This window comes from Lithobates pipiens, unplaced genomic scaffold (assembly GCF_037356315.1).
Source record: "Lithobates pipiens isolate NorthernLeopardFrog02 unplaced genomic scaffold, aLitPip1_a1.2 Scaffold_8, whole genome shotgun sequence".
Lineage (NCBI taxonomy): Eukaryota > Metazoa > Chordata > Amphibia > Anura > Ranidae > Lithobates > Lithobates pipiens.
This window is the reverse complement of record NW_027507903.1, coordinates 225,070,363-225,077,437: the sequence shown is the minus strand read 5'-3', so window position 1 is coordinate 225,077,437 and position 7,075 is coordinate 225,070,363.

Here is a 7,075-nt window from a genome sequence, read left to right as displayed (position 1 = left end):
AGAAAGTGGCAGTCTGACCGATACGTTCAGACAATTCCTTAGTCTGCAGCCCGAAGGTCTGATCGGTTCCAGCAACCATCGCCAGCGTCTGATTTACATGGTACAGGAATACCTAGGGGCAAGATCAGACATGGAGACCCTTAAAGAAAAAAAGTTTTTTCTAAATTCTTTATTTAGCAACAGACAAGGGTTTACAAACTGCATGCACGATATCAATAGCAATGACAAGGCAACTCAGACACAAATGAGGAGTCACAATGTAGTCAATATAACAACTAGGTTCAATGAGGAGTTTTACATTTTTTTAAATATCAGCTGGCGTACTTGGTCCCAGAAAGGGTGGATTTTTGGACAATTCCAGAAAAAATTTAAATAAGAACCTTCTTCCTGGCCACATCTCCAGCAAAGTTTGCATGTGCGCGGGAAGATCTTATGGTCGGAATCCTATACCAGGGCATAAAATTTTGTAATTCTGCTCTTGGGAGGCACGTGATTTGCCCCAAATTTAGTCTGCAGCTGGACAATGACCCTAAACATACAGCCAATGTCATTAAGAACTATCTTCAGCGTAAAGTAGAATAAGGAGTCCTGGAAGTGATGGACTAGCCCCCACAGAACCCTGATCTCAACATCATTGAGTCTGTCTTGGATTACATGAAGAGACAAGGTCAACTGCAGATCTTCCTCCTATTTCCACATGTATGGAGGAACGGTGAAACAACCAATAATTTATACAATTGGAACAAGAGATGGGGAACGTATGATGTGTCTAGGCACAAGTCTTTAAATTAATGGTTGTGTAGTGCCCCAAATTTGGTGATAGAGTCCTCCTGATTAGCAGCAAATATATATTCCTAAATATACAAATCCAAGCAGTAAAAAGGCATCGCAAGCTCACCAGGCTGCTTACCAGGCTGACAAACATTTTTCTGTGTCCTGTAATCTGAGAGTATCTATGGAGTGCTGTATTAACAAGTTAAACAGGAGTTCCAGTCTCCTGTAAAAAAAAGAGTGTGCTCATCCAATCTGGTTTCACCTGCAGGCTTCTTTCCTCTGTGTTGGCATTTTAACTATGGGCACCTGGCTGTGACAACTTGTGGCTTCACAGCCAGGTGCCCACTGTGCATGTGCGAGCAGCGTTGTGCATCGTGAATGGTCAAGCAGTCTTCTGGTACATGTCACATGTCCCAGAAGACTGCAGGGTGAGGGAGGAGAGCTCACGCTTCAGATCGCTTAGACGACCAAAGCGAAAGTAGGACCGAGTACCTGTCAAAATTGGGTACCTGCCCCCGTGCGCTCCTCAAAAGTGCCAATTCTTCAAGAGAAGCAGGGGGCGAGTCCTTAACCACTTACACACCGGACCATTTTGCTGGTCAAAGACCAGACCACTTTTTGCGATTCGGCACTTGCGTCGCTTTAACTGACAATTGCGCGATCGTGCGACATGACTCCCAAACAAAATTGATGTCCTTTTTTTTCCCACAAATAGAGCTTTCTTTTGGTGGTATTTGATCACCCCTGCGGTTTTTATTTTTTGCGCTATAAACAAAAATAGAGCGACAATTTTGAAAAAAACACATTATTTTTTACTTTTTGTTATAATAAATATCCCCCAAAAATATATAAAAAAACATTTTTTTCCCTCAGTTTAGGCCGATACGTATTCTTCTACATATTTTTGGTAAAAAAAATCGCAATAAGCGATTATTGATTGGTTTGCGCAAAAGTTATAACGTTTACAAAATAGGGATAGTTTTATAGCATTTTTATTATTAATTTTTTTTTTATTTTTTTTTACTAGTAATGGCGGAGATCAGCGATTTTTATTGTGACTGCGACATTGTAGGGGACCCATCGGACATTTTTGACACATTTTTGGGACCATTGTCATTTATACAGTAATCGCTGCTATATAAATGCAGTGATTCCTGTGTAAATGACACTGGCAGTGAAGGGGTTAACCAGTGGGTGGCAGTGTAGGGGTTAAGTGTTCCTAGGGGTGTGTTACTAACTGTTGGGGGGTTGGGCTTTCATTTAGTGAACACTGATCTCTGCTCCAATCACATGGAGCAGAGATCAGCGTCACTAGTTTATAGACAGAATGGAGAAATGCTGTTTACACGGCATTTCTTCCATGCAGCCGTCCCGTGAGACGATCACAGGTATGCCCGCGGCGATCGAGTCCACTGGTCCCGACCAGCGCGGGAGCGCGCCGCCGGCGGCGCGCTCCCGATGGCAGGGCGGCATTGAAGATTGGACGTACATGTACGCCAATATGCCTGCCCGTGCCATTCTGTCGACGTACATCGTGGTGCGCTGGTCGGGAACCGGTTAAAGCAGAACTTCTCCTTTTGCATGGAGCTCGCTTTAAGGCATCCATAATAGTGTGCAGGCTTCTGAGTATATCATAACAGGAGCAGGAACCATATAGAAAGTAGCATGTAATTGGTAACATCTAAAGGCCAAGGGTATAAAAAACATATTTAGGATGGGCATGGCCTTTGGCATCTGTCACTTCCTCTTCGCTGCTGCCATCTCCTATGCTGTAACTGGCTGCAAATGTACGCTGTGGCTTAAGTATCATGCATACATATCATACAAAGATGACATATAAGTGCCCATACTACTTCTCATCAGTCTAAAAACACTGAGAACCTGGAATATGACTAAAAGTGGTCTTTCTAATTTTTTTTTCCGCCAAATAAGCATTATGGTTTTGTTATCAGCTGCTTGCTTTGCACATCTCTGTGTAGCGTAACCTTGAGGTTAATTTAAACAATGACTCTAAACAACCTTGAGTAAACCAAACCTCATTAATACCTTTGTACATTTTTTTGTTGAAAACCTCCCACATGCCTTGCAGTAAAAGTATACTAAAAGACTTCATAGTATCAGTGTGTAGGCATTACCAATATCACCCAAGGCTAAACTGTTGGAAAATATCAAAAACATTTTAGAATCAGGCTGCATTTCTTAGCTGTTTCTAAGAAGCTATGGGCCAGAATTGATTGCAGAGCTCTGAATACATTATTACTGGCTTTCCGCTATGAATCTTAAATGTGCTTGTGCTTAAACTTTGCCTGCATTCTATTGTTTAAAAACGCTTGCATACAACCTAAACTATTGACTAACACATAACACCTCAGTTCATCAAAGACAAAATCCCAAATTTGTCAAACATAGTAGTTCTATGCAGAAGTGCCAGTTTTATAAATGATGAGAACCTGAAATTGGATTACAAGTAACCTTTGGCTTTCGATCAGTGAGATAATAGCCAATGTTGTTAAGGGCAATTTCCATGCACAGCATGTGGGTCCTGTTTCACCATCCAGGGACATGGTTGTATACTGCTCACAACTGTTTATGCATGTTAAGCAGCCTCACTGAGAAAGCCTTCATAAATCTCACCCAAATGTCCCTTTATAGTTACCATTTCACTTATGCTTTTTTTTTTTGTTTGTTGAGGGCAGCCGATGCTTTATTTTCAGAAATATAAATGGTTGTATTTCAGATCTACAGAAAAAGCTGGGTAGAAAAAGATAAAAAAAAAGCTATTTTTAATGACATAGAATTACATTTTGGTCAGTGGGAACATTCTTATTTTATGCTAAATACAAAAAGGTCAATACCGGTTGCACTAAGGGTAGACTAAGGTCTAAAATGTCTACATGATTTAGCCTAAGTTAGTGATTATTTAAAAAAGTCTACCAAAAATTGATATTTTCAGTTTTGTTAGATACTGAAGAGTTGAACCAAAAAAAAAAAACATTTCATAGATATCCTGTGATACGCTCTATTGTTGAAATATCTGAGTTCCCACATTTGTGTACCAGCTGTAGCTGTTATGAGGGCTCCCATTCTCTCTATTGTGTTTTTTGGGAAATCATTTGGGAGTCATTATGGGAAATGGGAAAAGAGAGAACACACAAAGGTGAGCAGATACACCCAAAACCTTCAGGTAGACAGAAACAGAGTCAGGAACTTTGGTAAGTAAGTCTTTTTGTTGGGGTAAAAGAAAAGCCAGAGGCTGACTCAGTCCAGACTCCATCTATAACTAAAATTATGTTTAAACTTTCATTTAATTATCATTAATCAATACACATTAAATATTGCATAGCTGTTAAAAACCTGAACATTCTTAGCTTAAACTAGTAAATAGTTTGTTTAGGGCATACAAATTATTTCCAGGTACCTACTAACTGCTTGGTATCTACAGTGCAATTTGACATATAACAGCATGCTCCCACATCACTTTATGATCACAGGAAATACAATTTTGCAGTAAAGTTTATCTTATTTGCTCTATTAGAAATATAGATTCACATTTTTCGTGTAAGTTTTACTTTACTTACCTGGTGAGACAGCTAGAACTAACGTATGTGACTAGTCCTACTGATTCTGCAAGGGAGGCATGGATGTCGGCTCAGGATTCCCTGGACCGCCTGAGATCCTCCACTGTGGAATGCAAGAGGTTCTTCACAAAACTGGCGTTCTACGAGGAGGGGGAGATGACGGGCCGCCTACTAGCAAAGATTGCAAAGTCCCAACAGCAAACACCGGCCATTGGCGCTATACGTGCCACTAATGGCAAATTGGTAACTCTCCCGAGGCCATTATATCCCAGTTGGCCACCTTTTATACAGACCTATACAGGTCAAGGGAGACCTACTCGGATGAAGACCTGACCACCTACATGTCGAGCATTAATTTACCCTCACTGTCTGCTGAGGCTAGACGACAATTAGACACTCCCATAACTCTCGAGGAGCTGCAGATGTTCTTTTCCTTTTCCTATTCTTTTCCTACCTGTAAGGCACCAGGAGAGGATGGCCTCCCGATAGAGGCATATACTCAATATGGTGAAGAAATACTGCCGCAACTGTTAAAGGTCTTTAATGCCTGTCTGACAGAAGGTAAATTACCGGACTCTATGACCAGAGCAAATGTGATCTTGCTGCTTAAGCCAGGGAAGGATCCAGTTGACCCGGGCTCCTATAGGCCCATTTCATTACTTGAAAGTGATGTAAAGATCCTTGCCAAAGTCTTGGCACTTTGGGTCAATGGGATAATATCCTCCATTATGCATCAAGATCAGGCTGGCTTTTTGCCACAAAAGTCTACTGCCATAAACCTTAGAAAGCTGTTCATGAACATGCATGGAAAGGCGGATAACAGGGGTCACAGGGCTCTCCTATCCCTAGATGCCAATAAGGCATTTGACAGTGTCAGCTGGAGGTATTTGTGGGTGGCGCTAGATAAGTTTGGCTTCGGGGACTGGTTCATTGCATGGGTAAAGCTACTATACGTGCCCCCCCAGGCAAACAGAGTGGCGGATAGGATGTTGCATGCTTTTGCTCTGGGCAGAGGGACAAGGCAAGGGTCACCGCTGTCCCCCATGCTCTTTGCAATCGCAATAAAGACACTGGGGGCCCAGATAAGGAACAGTCCGCAGATAAACGGGTTCAAATATGGAGCTATGCATGAAAAAATCATGTTATATGCAGATGACATGATGTTCTTCCTGGGAGATCCCAGTCAATCACTGCCAGGAGCGATGGCCATAATACAGCAGTTCAGTTACTACTCTGGTCTGACCATAAATTGGGCCAAGTCAGCCTTGATGATATTGGATGAGAGCCAGGAGGTGGGTCTTCCCGACTCCTGCCCCTTCCCAGTGGTTACCAGTTTCAAGTATCTGGGCATACACATTACACACAAGATCAGTGATTACAGTTCTCTAAATATATACCCCCTACTATCCCATTTCCGGGACAAGATAAACACCTGGAACAACCTAAAGATGTCACTGGCTGGTAAGGCAAACCTAATCAAAATTATTCTAATGCCCCAATTACTATATTTCCTACATAATTCACCAGTAGTAATACACCTAAAGATCTTCAGAGTGGTTAACATCCTGTTCCAGCGACTGCTTTGGCACAATAAGGCCCCTAGAGTCAGGCTGGAGTTGCTGTAGCAACCTAAAGACGGTGGCGGTCCCCAACCCTTGAGTGTACTATATTGCAGCTCAGCTGCAACATTTGTTCGGCTCCATAACACACGTGAACCAATGGGCTCAGCTGCGCAACTGATGCTGTTTGCCACAGGTGCTGAGACCATTCCTATGGGTCTGGAGGCACAAATGTTCACAAAATCTAATAAACAAACCCCAACGCTTTCCCTAGTGCAAAAAATATGGAATAAGGGTAGACAGCTACAAGGAGTGCAAGGATTTACGTATTCAGTCCAATATGGGGCAACTGTACCTATGTTGGGCTGGCCAAGTTACAGAGAGAGCCCAGATGGCATGCCCATGGTGTGGTTATGCTATCTCACATATTCGGTGGTGGCAACTTGCTGTCCTTTATAGATCTTCAAGCCAAATCCAACCTTCTGGATACTATGCTCTACCCATATCTTCAGCTTCGTTATGCTGTTTCTGCTCAGAGGGATGAGGGAGAGTGGTAAGTGTCGCTCACTCCGGTGTTCCAGGTACTGCAATCCAGCAATGTAACTAAGGGGATTATATCCACATGCTATCCAAATGCTACTTACAAAACATCTACGAGCATATCCTTGCAAGTCGATGGCAGCATGGGAGAGAGACTTGGGCCAGATTACAGGGGATCAGTGGGAGGAAGCCCTAAAATCCATACCCACATGTTCCTTAAATTTAACACAAAAAGTCTCCCAACTTTGCATAATACTCAGAGTGCACTACACCCTGATAAAGATACACAGGATGGGCAGATCAGCGGCCCCTTTGTGCTGCTGATGCCGGTGACACAGCGGAGACCTCATTCACCTGATGTGGCGCTGCCCGAAACTCCACAGGTACTGGCATGAAGTTGTAGGTACACTCAATGGGGTGTTTCAAACAAAGGTACCCATAGACCCTATATGTTGTTTGCTGGGGGTCCTGGAGGATGTAATCCCTGAAGAATTGGTCAGAGTCGCATTCTCCAGGGCATTGTTCCAGGCCAGGACAGCTATAGCCTGGGATGGATGTAACTTCTTTCTGTGGTGAGAGGGAGTAAGGGGGAAATAAAAAAAAATGATTGTATGGAGCAATGAG